Source organism: Arachis duranensis, chromosome 9, assembly GCF_000817695.3.
Source record: "Arachis duranensis cultivar V14167 chromosome 9, aradu.V14167.gnm2.J7QH, whole genome shotgun sequence".
NCBI classification, from domain to species: Eukaryota; Viridiplantae; Streptophyta; class Magnoliopsida; order Fabales; family Fabaceae; genus Arachis; species Arachis duranensis.
In genome coordinates, this window is record NC_029780.3 from 60,089,142 (window position 1) to 60,106,014 (window position 16,873).

Here is a 16,873-nt window from a genome sequence, read left to right on the forward strand (position 1 = left end):
CTTTCTATGATGTTTTACGTTTACGCATTTAGGTTTTTTAATTTTCAATTTTATTTGATAGTTAATTAGTTGATAGTTCCTTGATTTGCTTCTTTTTTTTTTCAAAGTTCTCTAGTTTATTGGAATTGTAAAGATGCATGCTGCATTATTTCAGGTTGATTAATTGGGCTAAGAAACTAGCTAAAGAGCTAAGTTTTGTGTGGCCACTAACCCACTTAATTTGAGCTTACATCAAAATAATTGGATTAATCTTTGGAGTAAGCCCAAAATTAAGTTTGGTGTGGCCACCATCGTAAGAGAGCCATATGTACAGCCCATTTCATTCATGTTTGAAGGCAATTAGTAAATTAGTGGGTACATAAATGACCACTTTATTATGCACATATAAATTGGAAGTGGAAGAGTGTGAACGAATTAAATTTATTCCACTCATAATGTACACAATAAAGTCCAATCATGTGACCAAATACTATATGCAATGAATTTAAGTTTGATGTCCAAAAGACACCCATTAAATGCCTTTTAATTAGAAGAATATAAAGCATTCTCTCTAATTACTAATGGGGGTTTCAAATTGTATTTTCAGGAAAGAGGAGGGGCCCATATGACATTGATAGCTTATCAAGTTAAGGAGTCAAAGTGTACTTACACTTTGGGAATCAAACACCTGAAGAAAGCTTAAGAGATAGGGGTTGGCACCTCTTTCCACGCTAGGTGCCTCTCCCAAGTGGGAAAACATTCAATTTTTTATTCCAATTCCCACCTTCTAGACATCTCTTCTCACCCCTATAAATACTACTCACCTTTCCATCTTTTTCCACACTACAACCCTTACTATTCACAACCAAAACCTTCCTTCTGCATTTCTTATTTTCTCTCTTTCTTTCCATCCTCTTTCTTGCTTTCTTGATTGGGATAATCAAGTCTTAAGTTTGGTGTTAGAGTAAACTTTTGCTTTGCTTCTTTCTTTCCCTCTTTCAACCCTTTCTATCACCCTTTCAGATCCTCTTTTCTCATCTAAATGGCACTACCAAAAGCCTCTAGATCAAAGAAAAAAAGACCAAGAAAACTGGCTCTGCCTCATCAAGTTATAATGAGTTCAAGTTCTTTCACTCTTCCACCAAAATCAGTTTTATGGGTGGGTGAGTGAGAGGCAAATCGTCCCTGAAGTTGGATTCTAACTAGGGAGGAATGAGCACAGAGAAATCAATATAGAGATCAACAATAGAGGCTGGGCGCTTTTTTGCAACCCACCAAAGAAGGTGGTAGAGAGCTTGGTAAAGGAATTTTATACCAATGCTGTGCCTCAGCCTGGGCAAACCTATGACTATCAAAGCTATGTGAGGGGGAAGAGCATTGACTATAGCCCTTCCAACGTAGACAACATGCTGATGGTGAAGCGCACAAATTCCATCCAGAGCTAGAAGAAAGGGTTAAACAACTTGACTCTGGGTTTGAGGAAATCCTAAATGAGATTTGTGTTCTAAACGTTCAATGTATCAATGACAAGGATGGAAGCCAAACCAACTGAGAAGAAGAGACTTGTGCCCGCAAGCTAGAGGGTGGTTGGACTTTGTGAGGAGATCCCTCAACCCCACCTCCAACACTTCGGGGGTTACTTTGGAAAGAGCTGTACTCATCTACAACATCATGAAAGGAGAAAATGTCAATGTGGGGGAAATGATTGCAAATAACATTCATAGGGTGCTAAAAAGCACCAAGGATAGCACAAGACTTGCATTCCCAAGCATTATCCAGAGGCTTTGTGATGAAGCTGGAGTACAGAAAGTAATTGATGAGATATTGGTGGATCAAGACAACCCTATTACTGCCAAGAAAATGGAGAAGGTGGTGGCCATCAACCCACTACAACAAGGAGCCAGAGGGCAAAGGGCTCATGTACAAGAACCACAAGGGCCACCACAACATGAAGAGGCTTTTGTTCAACCACTATACCTACCACTTCCTACACCAATTCCATAATTCCTTGAAGATTTCAACTGGAAGAAAATGTAAGGAAATATCCACCAAATGCAAGGAGACATTAACCACTTGAGAGAGGATGTAAGTCAACTAAGGGACTAGCAGAAGCAATACGACCAAATGCAAGAAAGTATCCAGCAACTCCAAGGGAGTATGGAATACATGAAAGAGCAACAAGGCCAATTCCACTAGGGAGAGATGCAAAGCAGCCTCAACAAAATTATAGAGCAAAATCAATGGTAGCAGAGGAGCCTTGCTAAGTTTAGGCATCTCTATGAGGCTAGAACCACTTCAAGAAGGTAGTATGATAAACATACAAGCGAAGCTGAATCACTTGTGTAATGCTGTGGCCGTCTTGAACCCCGGTTATCCCAAATTCATGCAAGGTATGGAAGAGCTGAGTGCTAGGCAGGAAGAAATACTAGCCAAGCACAAAGAAGATGAAAGAACTTGTATGAGGGGGCTAGGCTTTTGGAAGCTAAAAGACACCCCTGCACAAGAAGGAACATCCAAGAAGAAGGATGGTGATGAGTCTTCCTCAAAGAAAGAGGATAAAGGGAAAGGGCCTATGCATTGAAGTTGCTCCAAAAATACAAGGTTGTTGAGTCCCATGGTTAAAATTTCAATTCTAAATTTCTATTTAGTAGTTTATTTAGTTATCTAGTTGTTGATTAGTTTCTTTATGATTTAGAGTCTTTTTATGAGTCCTTTATGTTTATGTTTATATTTGAGAAAGAGAATGTCTTTATTTGATAAAGTTTTATTGCATCAATAAAAGTAGTTTGTTCTCATAGAATCAAGGATGAGTTGTTGTAAAAACAAGAGAAAGAGACTAAGACCCAAGTGAGAAATTCAAGATTAAGAGATGAGGAACAAGTATGGAATCATGATTGAACATCTGGAAGTAAATAAATCATAATGAACAATTAGACATAGAGGATATAACAAGTAGATGCTAAGGATGACCCTTGAATATCCATAGAACTAAGATGTAGTAAGTAAAAGATCCAAGGCTCTGAGCATCAACTACTAGGATAAAAGAAAGAAATAAGTAGTTTAAAAAGCCAACGTGCTAGTAGATGCTTGTGGTGAAGATGTGTCAAGAAGAGAGACCTGAGCAAGTAAATTCTTAGGGGTGTTTCAACACCTAGTACTCTAAAACCAACTGGTTTTGGAGTGCTAATTGAAAGCTTAATCTAAAGGGTCATCTTGAGACAAAACACCTAGAGTCGTGATCAATCAAATAGCAACAAAAGAGAAGTGGAAAGAAAAGAACAATCAGAGGAAAAAGAATAAGTCTTACTACTTCAAAGTGACAATCAATAGAAAGGTCTCCTAAGGCAGGCACTTAAAAAGAATCCTCAAAAGTTTAAGAGTTTATTGTGGATACACTCTTGAAAGGGTCAAGTCTCAATCAATTAAGAATGATTTAGATAGATTTGCTTGGGGACAAGCAAAGCTTAATTTTGGTGTTGTGATGAATTACATCATCTACCTCTTTCTCTAATAAAAAAGGGCCATAAAAAGAGTAGAATCTCATTCAATTAATGCTATTTCAAGAATTAAATGGTGAATATTATGTTACATTACTTTGAAGTGAGTTTTGTTGAATTTCAGGTGAAAAGAGCAACAAAATAAGGATGAAACAAGAAAAAGAAGCTGAGCGTGTGAGCTGGGCGTGCCACTTGGTGCAAACGCCCACAATTTGAATGGGCATGGCACGCCATCTAAGGGGCGTGGCACGCCAGTTAACAACTCCAGAGAAGTAACGAGAAAGAATTACAATGGGCATGCTACTTAAGATCGAAGGCATGGCACACCAGTAATCAAATCCAGAGAAGAAGTCCATGGAGCTTTCAATGGGCGTGGCACGCCATTTATAAATTACAGAGAATGGACAATGAGCTTTAATATGGGCGTAGCACACCAGGGCCAGGCGTGGCACGCCAACTATACTTTCCAGAGAGCACTTTTGAAGACCACAAGGGGGACGTGGCACGCCAGGCTGGGTCTGGCACACCAAATCCATTATAAACAATGGGCATGCCACTTTTACTCGAAGGCGTAGCACGCCAGTTCATTGGTCCAGAGAAGAAAGATGAAGGTTCAACACTGGGTGTGCCACTTGGGTTCGAAGGCGTGGCACACCAACCTTGCTTGTACCTGGGGCGTGCCACTTTAGTTCTAGGCATGGTATGCCAGCTTGAAGACTTTAAATACCAACATTGGGCCTGCCACTTGAGCTCGAAGGCATTGCACGCCAGCAAAAGCTCACAAGGAAGAAGAAGACTGGGCGTGCCATTTGAGCTCAAAGGGGTCGCATGCCAGCACAAGCTCACAACGAAGAAGAAGACTGGGCGTGCCACTTGGGATTTTAGGCGTGGCACGCCAAGACAAAATAACTATGAGCGTGCCATTTGAACACTAGACGTGGCACACCAGAGGGACTTAGTCATGCATCAACAAGGGTGCGGCACACCACCTACTGGTGTGCCACGCCAGTATTAACTTCCAGAGGAGAAGGATGAAGTCCCTATCAAGAGCGTGGCACACCAGCTACTGGGCGTGGCATGCCAGTATTAACTTTCAGAGAAGAAGAATGAAGTCTCCATCAAGGGCGTGGCACACCAACTACTATGTGTGGCATGCCAGTATTGTTTTCCAATAAAGAAGGATGAAGTGCTTACTATGGGTGTGGCATGCCAAACACGGGCACGCCATACCAGTTCAAAATTCCAGAGAAGAAGAGGGGAGAAAAGATCCTTGGGCTTGCCACTTAAGCTCAAAGGCATGGCACGCCAGGCTAGTTGAGCAAAGGAAAGACACTGGGCGTGCCACTTGAGCTCAAAGGCGTGGCACCCCAGGTTAGCTAGACAAAGGAGGCGTACCACTTGGGAGCCAGGCGTGGTGCGAGAAGCCATGCTAAGGTGCTAGGCGTGGCACGCCACTTAAACGCCAGTCATACGCTAGGCACATGGTTCATTTTATAAGTTTTTCCTTTTTCTTTTCAGTTGTAATTTTCCTTCTCTTTGGTACTTTTTAATTCTTGTGATAGGAAGTAGTATATATACCCCCTGAGAGTACTGAAAGGGGGATTGGCAAGTTAGTTTTGGGTTTTTAGTTTTGACTTCACTTCATCTTCTTCCATCTCTTGTACTTTTCTCTAAGCTATGAGTAGATAAACTCCCTCTCATTGGGAGAGAGAGCTCTGTTGTACTTGATGGATTAATGATAGTGAATTTCTTCCTCTCTTCATCATCTCTTTGATTTACTAGAAGGAATTTCGTTCTTCATGTTAGTGTTCAATCATCTTGGGAAAGAGGTTGAATGCAAAATGGGTTTCATTGGAACCTTAGAAAATGAAACATGAAACCATGCTTGAAATTCCTTCTCACACTTGAGAAGATCTGGGTTTTGGGATTAGATATGGTGACATAAAATCCACTCACTATTTGGATTTATGAGGATGTTTGGTATAATCAGAGACCAAGCATATCTCTCTTCATGAGCAATGAGACCAAGGAATTGGCTGATTATCAAGATTTGAGAGATTGAATCACCAAGAATTGGGATTCAATCAATCATGATTGCCAAGAGGTCAATGAGTTGCATGATTGAAGATGAGATGAGCTGAATTTAATCCAAAGAGAGCAACATCTCCTAATCCCAATGAATTTCCCCTATTCTTATCTTCCCTATTCTTTATAGCTTTCTTTAATTTTTCTCATTACCCATTTCCCATTTATTATTCAGTCATTTATGTTTCAGCACCTGACATTCTTGCCATTTACTTTCCTTGCACTTTATTGCTTTTCTTTGCTTGTAAGTCATTTACATTTCTGCTAATTTAGAATTCTGCTTCCAACAATCTCTATTGATTAGCTTGACTAATTCACCCATTAATTAAAGTTGCTCAATCGACCAATCTCTATGGGATTCGACCACACTCATAGTTGGTTATAACTTGACGATAATTTGGTGGGCTTGCCAAAGAACGAATTCATTATATAGTGAGTGAATTCCGGTCATCAATAGCCTTACACTCTTCTCTTGCTCAACTGAACAACTTGTACCTCCAGATTTCTTATGGAGGACCTTATTTCTATTATGAAACTATGAGTGGTCTTAGAGAGCTCAGAGACTATGGTTGCTAAGTTAGAAATGCTTTGCTTAAAAGTCTCCATCTGTTGCTGAGAAGATGGGAATGTTGATAAACCACTATTTTGTGATTCATATTGTGTTTAATTGTGTGGTTTTATCAAGTCTTCACCCACTTATTCATATGATTTGCATGTATTTATAATTCCTTCCTAAAAATATTCTATGATTGAATACTTGCTTCCTAAAGACCTTTTAGTTGTATATTTTTATCTTCCTTCGTACCATTCGATGACGTGATCTGTGTGTTAAGTGTTTCAGGCTTCATAGGGCAGGAATGGCTGTGGACTTTGAAATAAAGACTGCAGTACTCAACTTGATGCCCAAGTTTCATGGCTTACCTGCTCAAGAGCCTATCAAGCACCTTAGGGATTTTCAGACTGCTTGTTCTACTGTTAAGCGTGATGGTACTAACGAAACTTCTATTCTATTAAAAGCTTTCCCATTCTCTCTTGAGGGGAAGGCAAGAGACTGGTACTACACTCAACCTCAAGCAACTGTTTCTAACTGGGATACGCTTAGAAGAGAATTTTTGAAAAAATTCTTTCCAGCTGAGGTTACTGATAAACTGAGGAAAGACATGTCCATGATCGTTCAGGATGAATCTGAGACTCTCTATGAATATTTGGAGCGCTTCAATAATCTTCTGGAAGCATGTCCCCACCATATGATTGACAAGATGGTGTTGCTCGACTACTTTACACAGGGCATGAAATCTCAAGATAAGACCACATTGGAAGGTACTAGCAATGGGTCTATGAAAAAGTACAAGATCACGGAAGAGGCATGGCAATTGATTAGTGACTTAGCTGAATCTACTAGGAATCACAGGCAGAAACAAAGTCGGTCAAGAGCTATTGCAGATGTATCCTCTAGCAAAGAGACTGCTGCTATAACTTAGAGCTTATGTGAAATGACCAACTTACTAAAGCAGATGCAACTAAGTCAACAACAAGCTCAACAAGTTCATCGTTCTCCACCACAGCACAACCAACAGTTAGTTCCATAAAGAGTATGTGGAATCTGTGCAGATTACAGTCATTATACTGATGAGTGTCCGCAACTCCAACAGGAAAACCACACTGTGGCAGCCACTCATAACTTCTATGACCGCCCCAATCAAGGGTATAATTAAAGTGGCAGCTACAACCATGGATGGCAGGATAACCCCAACCAAGGTTGGAGGGACAATCATAACAGAAGAGGCAGAGATAACAATGGAAACCAGAGGTGGAATAACAATAACAACTTCAAGCAGCAGAATCAGAATCAGACCTACAGAGTACCTCATCTAAGGCAACCTCAAGCATCTCAGCAGACCCCTCAGATCACTTATCGCTCTTCATCTCATAATGATAAGTTACTACAATCTATTGATCAGAGACAGCAGGCCATGGAAAACAACCTTACTTCTACTCTAAATGGTCTGAACTCTACCTTGCATGCCCTTGTCTCACAGATTGGATCGCTGAATAACTCTAACAACCCGTCCTCAAGCTCTGGTGGACTCCCCTCTCAACCATTATCTAACCCCAAGGCTGGCATCAATGCCATTGCCCTGAGATCTGGAACCACACTGCAAGAGAAGAATCCAGAGGAATCGAGCCCGCCAGAACACGCCCCAGCTACGGACACGGTTGAGGTAGAGGATGTTGAAAAAGTAGATGAAGCACAAGACATGGCTGAAGCAGAAGCAGCCCAACCAAGGAATGCAAAACCCCAGCAAGCTGAAGCTATAAAGGACGCCACTCCTATTCCATTTCCACAACTTGCTAAGAAGCCCAGAAAGCAGTTGGAACTTGATCACAAAATGGTAGAGATCTTCAAAAAGGTTGAGGTAACTGTTTCCCTTTTTGATGTTATTCAACAAGTGCCTAAATATGCAAAGTTTCTAAAAGAGTTGTGCATACATAAAGATAAAATTAATGAATTAGAAACTATTCCTTTAGGTAGTTCTATATCTGCTTTAATGGGAAATATACCTGAAAAATATAGTGACCCAGGCCCATGCATGGTTAACTTTACCATTGGAGGTGTGATATTTTCTGACTGTATGTGTGATTTAGGAGCATGCGTGAGTATTATGCCCTTGTCTATATATAATGCTTTAAGGCTCCCTCCCTTAAAAAGGTCGGCAGCTCGTTTTGTGTTAGCAGATAAAAGCATTATCACAGTGGTTGGAATTGCTGAAGATGTATTTGTGAGTATTAAGGGGCTCATGTTTCCCATTGACTTTTATATCCTGGAGATGCCCCAAAATGACCTAGGGAGACCTTCGTCAATCCTCATTGGTAGATCATTTTTGAAGACTTCAAAATTCAAGCTGGATGCCTTTTCGGGTACCTATTCCTTTGAGGTAGATGGCAGAACAGTGAGCTTCAATCTAGATGAAGCTATGAAGCATCCCCCTGAAGATCACTCCATATTGCAATGTGACATCATTGATGAGATTATAGCTGCAACCCACCAGGAAGAAATGGAAGAGAGTCGCATGGAGTAAGATCCAAGTGTGGGGACACCCTCTGAACATACTGAATATTCATTACCATTTTCACCAGCCCCAGAGAATCCATAACCAAACTATGAGCGGAAAATGGAATTAAAGCCCCTTCCTCCACACCTCAAGTATGCATACCTTGAGGACAAGCAGAAGTTCCCAGTTATCATTGCAAGGGAGCTCACTTCCCAACAAGAAGAACAACTGCTTAGTGTATTGAGGACGCATAAGAAAGCGATTGGATGGAGCTTGGCGGATATAGTAGGCATCAGCCCTCAAGTTTGTGAACATAGAATATTCTTAGAAGAAGGAGCAAAGCCTGTCCGTCAACCTCAGAGAAGATTGAATCCTACCATCTTAGAAGTTGTCAAAAAGGAAGTAACCAGACTACTTGAAGTAGATATCATTTACCCCATTTCAGATAGCGAATGGGTCAGCCCAGTACAAGTGGTGCCCAAAAAGTCTGGAGTCACAACAATAAGAAATGAGCAAGGAGAACTTCTGACAACCAGAGTGCAGAACGCATGGAGAGTTTGCATTGACTACAGGTGTCTCAACCAAGCCACTCGCAAGGATCATTATCCCTTGCCATTCATTGATCAGATGCTTGATCGCCTGTCAGGTAAATCTCACTACAGATTTTTAGATGGTTATACAGGTTATTTTCAAATCCATATAGCTCCTAAGGATCAGGAAAAGACTACCTTTACATGTCCTTTTGGGACTTATGCTTATAAAAGAATGCCATTTGGCTTGTGCAATGCACCAGCTACTTTCCAGAGGTGTATGATGAATCTTTTCTCTTATCTCATTGAGACTTGTATGGAAATTTTTATGGATGACTTTAGCGTTTATGGTGATTCATTTAACCTTTGCTTGGATAGTTTGTCTAAAGTATTGGACAGGTGTGTTAATTCAAACCTTGTTTTCAATTTTGAAAAGTGTCATTTTATGGTAAAACAAGGTATTGTTCTAGGACATGTTGTCTCCAATACTGGTACCTCTGTAGACCCAGCAAAGGTGGATGTTATTTCTAGTTTACCTTACCCCTCCTCTGTAAGGGAAGTCAGTTCGTTCCTTGGCCATGCAGGTTTTTACAGGAGATTCATTAAGAACTTTAGTAAGGTAGCACTACCCTTATCCAGACTACTGTAGAAAGACATTGAGTTCAAGTTCAGTGAGGATTGCAAACAAACGTTTGATAAGCTAAAGACCGCCTTGACTCAAGCTCCGATTGTGAGGGGACCAGACTGGAGTCAACCATTTGAAATCATGTGTGACGCCTCCAATCATGCAGTAGGAGCAGCACTGGCTCAACATGAAGGTAACGACCCTTTTGTAATTGCTTTTGCATCTAAGACTTTAGATGCTGCTCAATCTAATTACGCTACTACTGAAAAAGAGCTTCTAGCTATTATTTTTGCTCTGAATAAATTCTGAGCCTATTTACTTGGTACTAAGGTGGTAGTGTACTCAGATCATGCAGCTCTAAAGTATTTATTAGCTAAAAAGGAGTCTAAACCAAGGCTAATATGTTGGATGCTACTGTTGCAAGAATTTGATCTGGAAATTAAAGATAGGAGTGGTAACCAAAATTTAGTGGCTGACCACTTGAGTCGCCTTGAGCACATTAAAGATGACTCCATTCCTATCAATGATAATTCCCATTTGATAGCTTACAGGCAGTATCTGATGTAGCCCTTTGGTATGCACCTGTAGCTAATTATCTAGTTAGCCATACTTTTCCTCCCAATTTTACTAAGCATCAGAGAGACAAGCTGAAAAGCGAGTCCAAATATTATGTATGGGATAACCCATATCTTTGGAGGTGTGGTGCTGACCAGGTAATTAGACGGTGTGTACCTCAATCAGAATTCCAGTCCATTTTAGAGGCCTGTCACTCATCTAAGAGTGGAGGACATTTTGGCCCTCAACAAACTGCTAGAAAAGTTTTAGACTGTGGATTCTGGTGGCCTACTCTTTTTAAAGATGCTGCTGATCTTTGTAAATCTTGTCCTCCGTGCCAAAGGTTTGGTAATATATCCCAGAGGGATAAAATGCTTCAACAAATTATGCTTTTCTATGAAATTTTTTATGTTTAGGGCATTGATTTCATGGGTCCATTTCCAAATTCTAATGGCCACCTTTATATACTGTTAGCTATAGATTATGTTTCTAAATGGGTGGAAGCCATTCCTACCCATATTGATGATGCTAACATCATTGTTTTCTTTGTTAGAAACCATATTATTTGTCGCTTTGGATCACCGCGAGCAATCGTGAGCGATTAAGGCATTCACTTTTGTAACAGAAGACTAACAGGTTTACTAAAGAGGCACGAGATCATTCATAAAGTATCAACCGCCTATCACGCCCAGACTAATGGGCAAGCAGAGGTGTCTAACAGAGAGATAAAGTACATACTGCAAAAGGTAGTCAAGCCTCATAGAAAGTACTAGAGCACCAGGCTCCAAGACGCGTTTGCGCATATCGGACAGCATACAAGACACCGATTGGGATGAGTCCTTTCCGCTTGGTTTATGGAAAGGCCTGTCATCTTCCAGTTGAGTTATAACACAAGGCCTTCTGAGCAGTAAAGGAATGCAACATGGACTATGAGAGAACCGGAGCTGAACGGAAGTTGCAACTACAAGAATTAGAGAGCCTTCACCTTAAAGCTTATGAAAACTCCAGGCTGTATAAAGAGAAGGTGAAGGCTGTGCATGACAAGAGCATTAAGAGAAGATAATTCCAACCAGGAGACTTAGTCCTACTTTACAACTCCAGAATGCGACTCATGCCAGGCAAGCTGAGATCCAGATGGGATGGTCCGTATCAACTAGAGCGGGTGGAACCATACGGAGTCTTTCACTTGAGCCATCTTTCAAGCTCTGAACTTATCAAGGTCAATGGACATCGCTTGAAGTTATTCCATGGTGAAAAGATGGTGAAAAACCAGGAACTAGAGATCTTCCTCTTGGAAGATCCGCCCACAGCAGGAGACTGAGCTAGTGGAGCGTCCAACTTAAGGACGTTAAAGGAAAGTGCTAGGTGGGAGACAACCCACCATAGTATGATCGTTCCTCCCCTCTCTTTATCCTCCCTTGTCAATAACTCTTCTCAGTACTAATGCCTGTCTTTTGCATTTCATCCACATACTGCATACTGCATATTTTTACTTTAAAAAAAAGAGAGAGCACACGACGCGACAGCGTTGATGATGCGTCCGTGTCACAAGTGCCTTCGACATGAAAAGAAAAGAAACAGAGAGTCACGCGAAAGTGTGGCTGGAGGTGTGCCTGTGGCACAAATTATCCCACGCGACCGCGCTGCCCACGCGTCCGCGTCATGTGAGAAAAAGGTCTCCCACGCATCCGTGTCACCCACGCGAACGCGTGCCCTATAAATCGACGTAAAAAAGGTGAATGACCGAGAGTTGAGCTGGACTTGGGCTGGACTCGTGCTCCAAGCACAAGCCCTGCCACGCGAACGCGTGCCACCACGCGTCCGCGCTATTTTATCAATCTAGCCATCCACGCGATCGCATCAACCACGCGATTGTGTCACCCTAAATTTTGGCAAAACATATTTTAAATAGAGAGTTGTGCGAGGGTGAAGCTGCCCTCGCACCACTAGCGCAAATCAAGTCACGCGTTTGCGTGACCGACGCGTCCGTGTCATTTCATTTACAGGCTTTCCACGCGACCGTGTGCCCCACGCATCCGCGTCGCTTGCGCCGCCCAACTCATTCAAATCTGCCAGATTATCTTTTCTTTTCTCTTCCCAGTTCTATTTTATTTCCCTCCCCCTCCTTCTTCCTCCCTTCTTTCTCTCTTCTACCCCCTCTTTCCCACCACCATTATCAAGGTCTTTTCTTCTATTCTCCCCTCCCTACTTTTTTCATTCTTCTTCTTATTTTCATGTTTTCTTTTTCTTTCTCTTCTACTTTCCCTATCCATGTTTTCTTTTTCTTTCCTCTTCCCCCTATTGGTATTGGAGATTTATTTGGGTCATTATTTTTATATGTTGCTTGTGAATTGTTTAGGACTTGTTTAACAATTATACATTATTTTTATAGGGTTACTTGCATGTTCCAGTCCATATTTTCCATACCTTATTTAACATGCATGCTATGTGTTTGTGAAAACGCCCATATGGCATTTTGCACTATTTTTAGATTTCTTTCACTCTACTACTCTAAATGCCTGCTTTTCACAAAACCCTTCTTATATTTTATTAATTAAATATATTTGTTATTACAAGCATATTGTTTGTTTGAAAGACTTGGTAATCTAACTTGGACATTGAATGCTTGATCTATACTACTCATGCCCTTGCCGGCATGCCAATAAACACCTTGCATTTAACTGTCACCAAATGCACTTGCTATATTTTCATTGTTGATTTGCCACATGTAGTCATGACCATGTGTTCACATCATTATTGTTTCCTGTGCATTGATTACCACCTTTTCCATTCTCTTCCTTACTATAACCCTTAAAATATTCATGTCTTTACTCGTTTCCATTCAGGATGGCCACCAAGAAAGGCAAGGAGAAAGCTACCACCAAATCCACAGCAAGGAAAGGAACTAAAAGAGCATTAGTGGCAGAGCCATCTTCAACTGCAGTGAAGCCCTTAACAAAAAGAATCAAAAGGATTATAAAGGTCGATGAAAAGGAGAAAGCCTCCCCAACAAAGGACACTGCACGATTTCTCAATCGTTACTATGAGCAGATGTTCCCCATTCTAGCAGCTCAGAATTATAACAACGAACACCTTCTTATCCTTCCACCTCGTATTGCCAACTTTGTTGAGCCATAAATTGCACAAAGACATTGGGGATTCCTACAGAGACAACCACGACAGGTTAACCTTTCTTGGGTAGTTGAGTTCTACTCCAATTTTCACCTGCCAACTCTGCAGTCTGTTTATGTCCATCGGAAGCAAGTCCCCATTACAGAAGAGGCCATTCAGCGAGCCCTAGATCTTCCCCCCTGCTCCAGAAGGATTGGACGCATTTCAAGAAACTGCACTCAAGCGCCAGGCGTACAAATTTGACTGGGACGCTGTTCTCAGAGTTATTACACAACCTGGCAGCAAATGGATCTTCGGATACCATCGTTCCCGTCCTAAGGGGATCTCGGCTTTTGCACTCACCTTAGAGGCTCACGTATGGGCATAGATTATGTCCCATTACGTCTTTTCGAGCACTCATGAGTCCTCCTTCACCGCAAACATGGCCATTCTACTATGGTGCATCCTTACAGACCAACCTCTAAATCTACCAAGACACATCCGGAATGCTATGGGACACGTGCAAATCGCGGCCAACCTTCCTTTCCCCGCCTTGGTCTCAGATCTTGTCTCAGCAGCTGGAGTCTCCTACAGAGCTGGGGACACCAAGGCCATACTTCCACAGGATGATCAGTACGTCCCTAACAGGAGATATCTTAGGCCACCACTTTCCACTACCAGACATTCCACCATCTACTAACCAGCTGCTGCATCAAATAGTGAAGAGGTTAGACCAACAAGGTCAGAAAGCAAAGCTCCGCGAGCACCGCAATTACCGCAGATTCAAATACCTCAAGGAGCTACTCACAGGCAACCACAGACCTGACGAGGACCCAGGCACTTTGGACTCCACTTCCTTTACCAGCACAGGGAGCCATGACGGTCCCGACTGTGGAGATACTGCCACCAGCCCACCCTTGTTCCTGACAGATGGCACCGAGGACGGTGCAAAGCCTTAAGTGTGGGGAGGTCGGTCAGTACCTGACTTCCGGATGTAATTCTTTCCCCCTAACACCAACTTCTTTTTCTTTAGAATAGGATAGATTACATATTAGTAGGTTAATTGCATGCATGTTCTACTTGATTGAAAAGACAATAAGTTTCTTTTAAGACCATATATTTTTCGAAAATTTCACTACTAATTTAGATCAAAACATTTATGTTAAATTTGTTGAAGTTGAAATTGGAATAGGATTTTTGAGCTAAAAGAACACACAACCCGTGAGACTTTGAGCCTAAATACATGGTTACACTATTTAACCATAAACATTTTTTTTTCTCGTGTGTTTTCTTCTCTATGACTGTGATCTAAATTTTGTTTTATCTTATATGTCCAATGTTAATGTGTTATGTGCATGCATATGATTGAGGCCATTTTTTGTTTAGCTCACATACCCAAATAAGCCAGCCCTTTTAATTACATTTGTTAACCACTTTGAGCCGTTTTTAATCCCATTTGTTCTATATTTTACCACATTACTAGCCTTAAGCAGAAAAATAATTGAAAATCCCAATTGAATCTTTGGTTAGCTTAAGATAGAATTTGTGTGTTAACTGAGTATGGGAAAATTGTAGGAATAAAGGGTAATAGGAAAATATGTCGTGTTGAAATAAAGGGAAATTGGGTACCTATTCATGTGAAACCATAAAAGAAAAATTACAAATCTATGTGCATTGATAAAAAAAGTAAAATAAAATAAAATTTTTCCTTTATGTTAATAAATAAGGGGACAAAATCACCCCAATGATAAGTCAGAGTTTAATAATCAATGCACATATGGTAAAATTAAAATAAAGGTTGATGCATGAATATGGAATGTGAAAAGGAGATTCTGGGTAGCTAAGATGAATGTTAAAATTATATAGAATATATGTATGTTAGGTGAGAGCTTAGGTTAATTAAAGATTCAAAGTATAAGCTCACTTAGCCATACGTGTATACTCACCCTTACCTTAGCCCCATTACAACCACGAAAAGACCTCATGATGTTTGCATGTGCATTTTAAAATTGTTGATTGGTTAGGTGAAAAACAAAATTTTCGAAAGGCATGATTAGAGAAGGATAGAGTCATTAGCCCATATACTAGAGATGATTAGAGTGCACACGCACCAACAGTAAGGGTTCAATGCTCAGTCCTGTATTCCCTACTTTCACAAGCTATCTTCTTACAAATTTATCTGCTTTTACAATATGAATTGAATTAGTGAAATCTGCCCCATGTTTTGTCTTAGAGAACTTATCTAATTTTAATCATGTAGACAAAACCATATAGTTGCATTCATATGTATATAGAGCAGTTACGTCAACATCACAATACGGGCGTCCCCGCATAATATTCACAAGCATCGCCCGAAGGCTCATAAGTCACATATAAACATACTTTTCAAAATTTGGTGGACGAAATTGTGATCATCAACAATGGCTCCAATAATTTGGTAGCTCTCACACGTGAATTACACTTAGTCACAACTCCGCACAACTAACCAGCAAGTGCACTAGGTCGTCCAAGTAATACCTTACGTGAGTAAGGGTCAATCCCACGGAGATTGTTGGTATGAAGCAATCTATGGTCATCTTGTAGATCTCAGTCAGGCTGATTCAAATGTGATTGGATTAGATAATTAAAAGATAAATAAAATAGGATAGAAATACTTATGTAAATTAATGGTGGGAATTTCAGATAAGCGTATGGAGATGCTTGTCCCTGTTGAATCTCTGTTTTCCTACTGCTTTTATCCAATCCTTCTTACTCCTTTCCATGGCAAGCTGTATGTAGGGCATCACCGTTGTCAATGGCTACATCCCATCCTTTCAGTGAAAATGGTCCAAATGCTCTGTCATAGCACGGCTAATCATCTGTCGGTTCTCAATTAGGTTGGAATAGAATCCCGTGATTCTTTTGTGTCTGTCACTAATGCCCAGCCTTCAGGAGTTTGAAGCTCATCACAGTCATTCAATCCCGAAATCCTACTTGGAATACCACAGACAAGGTTAGACTTTTCGGATTCCCATGAATGCCGCCATCAATTCTAGCTTATACCACGAATATTCTGATTAAGGAATCCAAGAGATATGCGCCCGGTCTAAGGTAGAACGGAAGTGGTTGTCAATCACGCGCGTTCATAGGTGAGAATGATGATGAGTGTCACGGATCATCACATTCATCAAGATGAAGTGCAACGAATATCTTAGAACAAGAATAAGTCGAATTGAATAAAAAATAGAAGTACTTGCATTAAAACTCGAGGTACAACAGAGCTCCACACCCTTAATCTATGGTGTGTAGAAACTCCACCGTTGAAAATACATAAGTAGTGAAGGTCCAGGCATGGCCGAATGGCCAGGCCCCAAACGTGATCATAGGATCAAAAAATACAATTCAGGAACCAGGATGAATAATACAAAGGTAAAAAGTTCTATTTATACTTAAACTAGC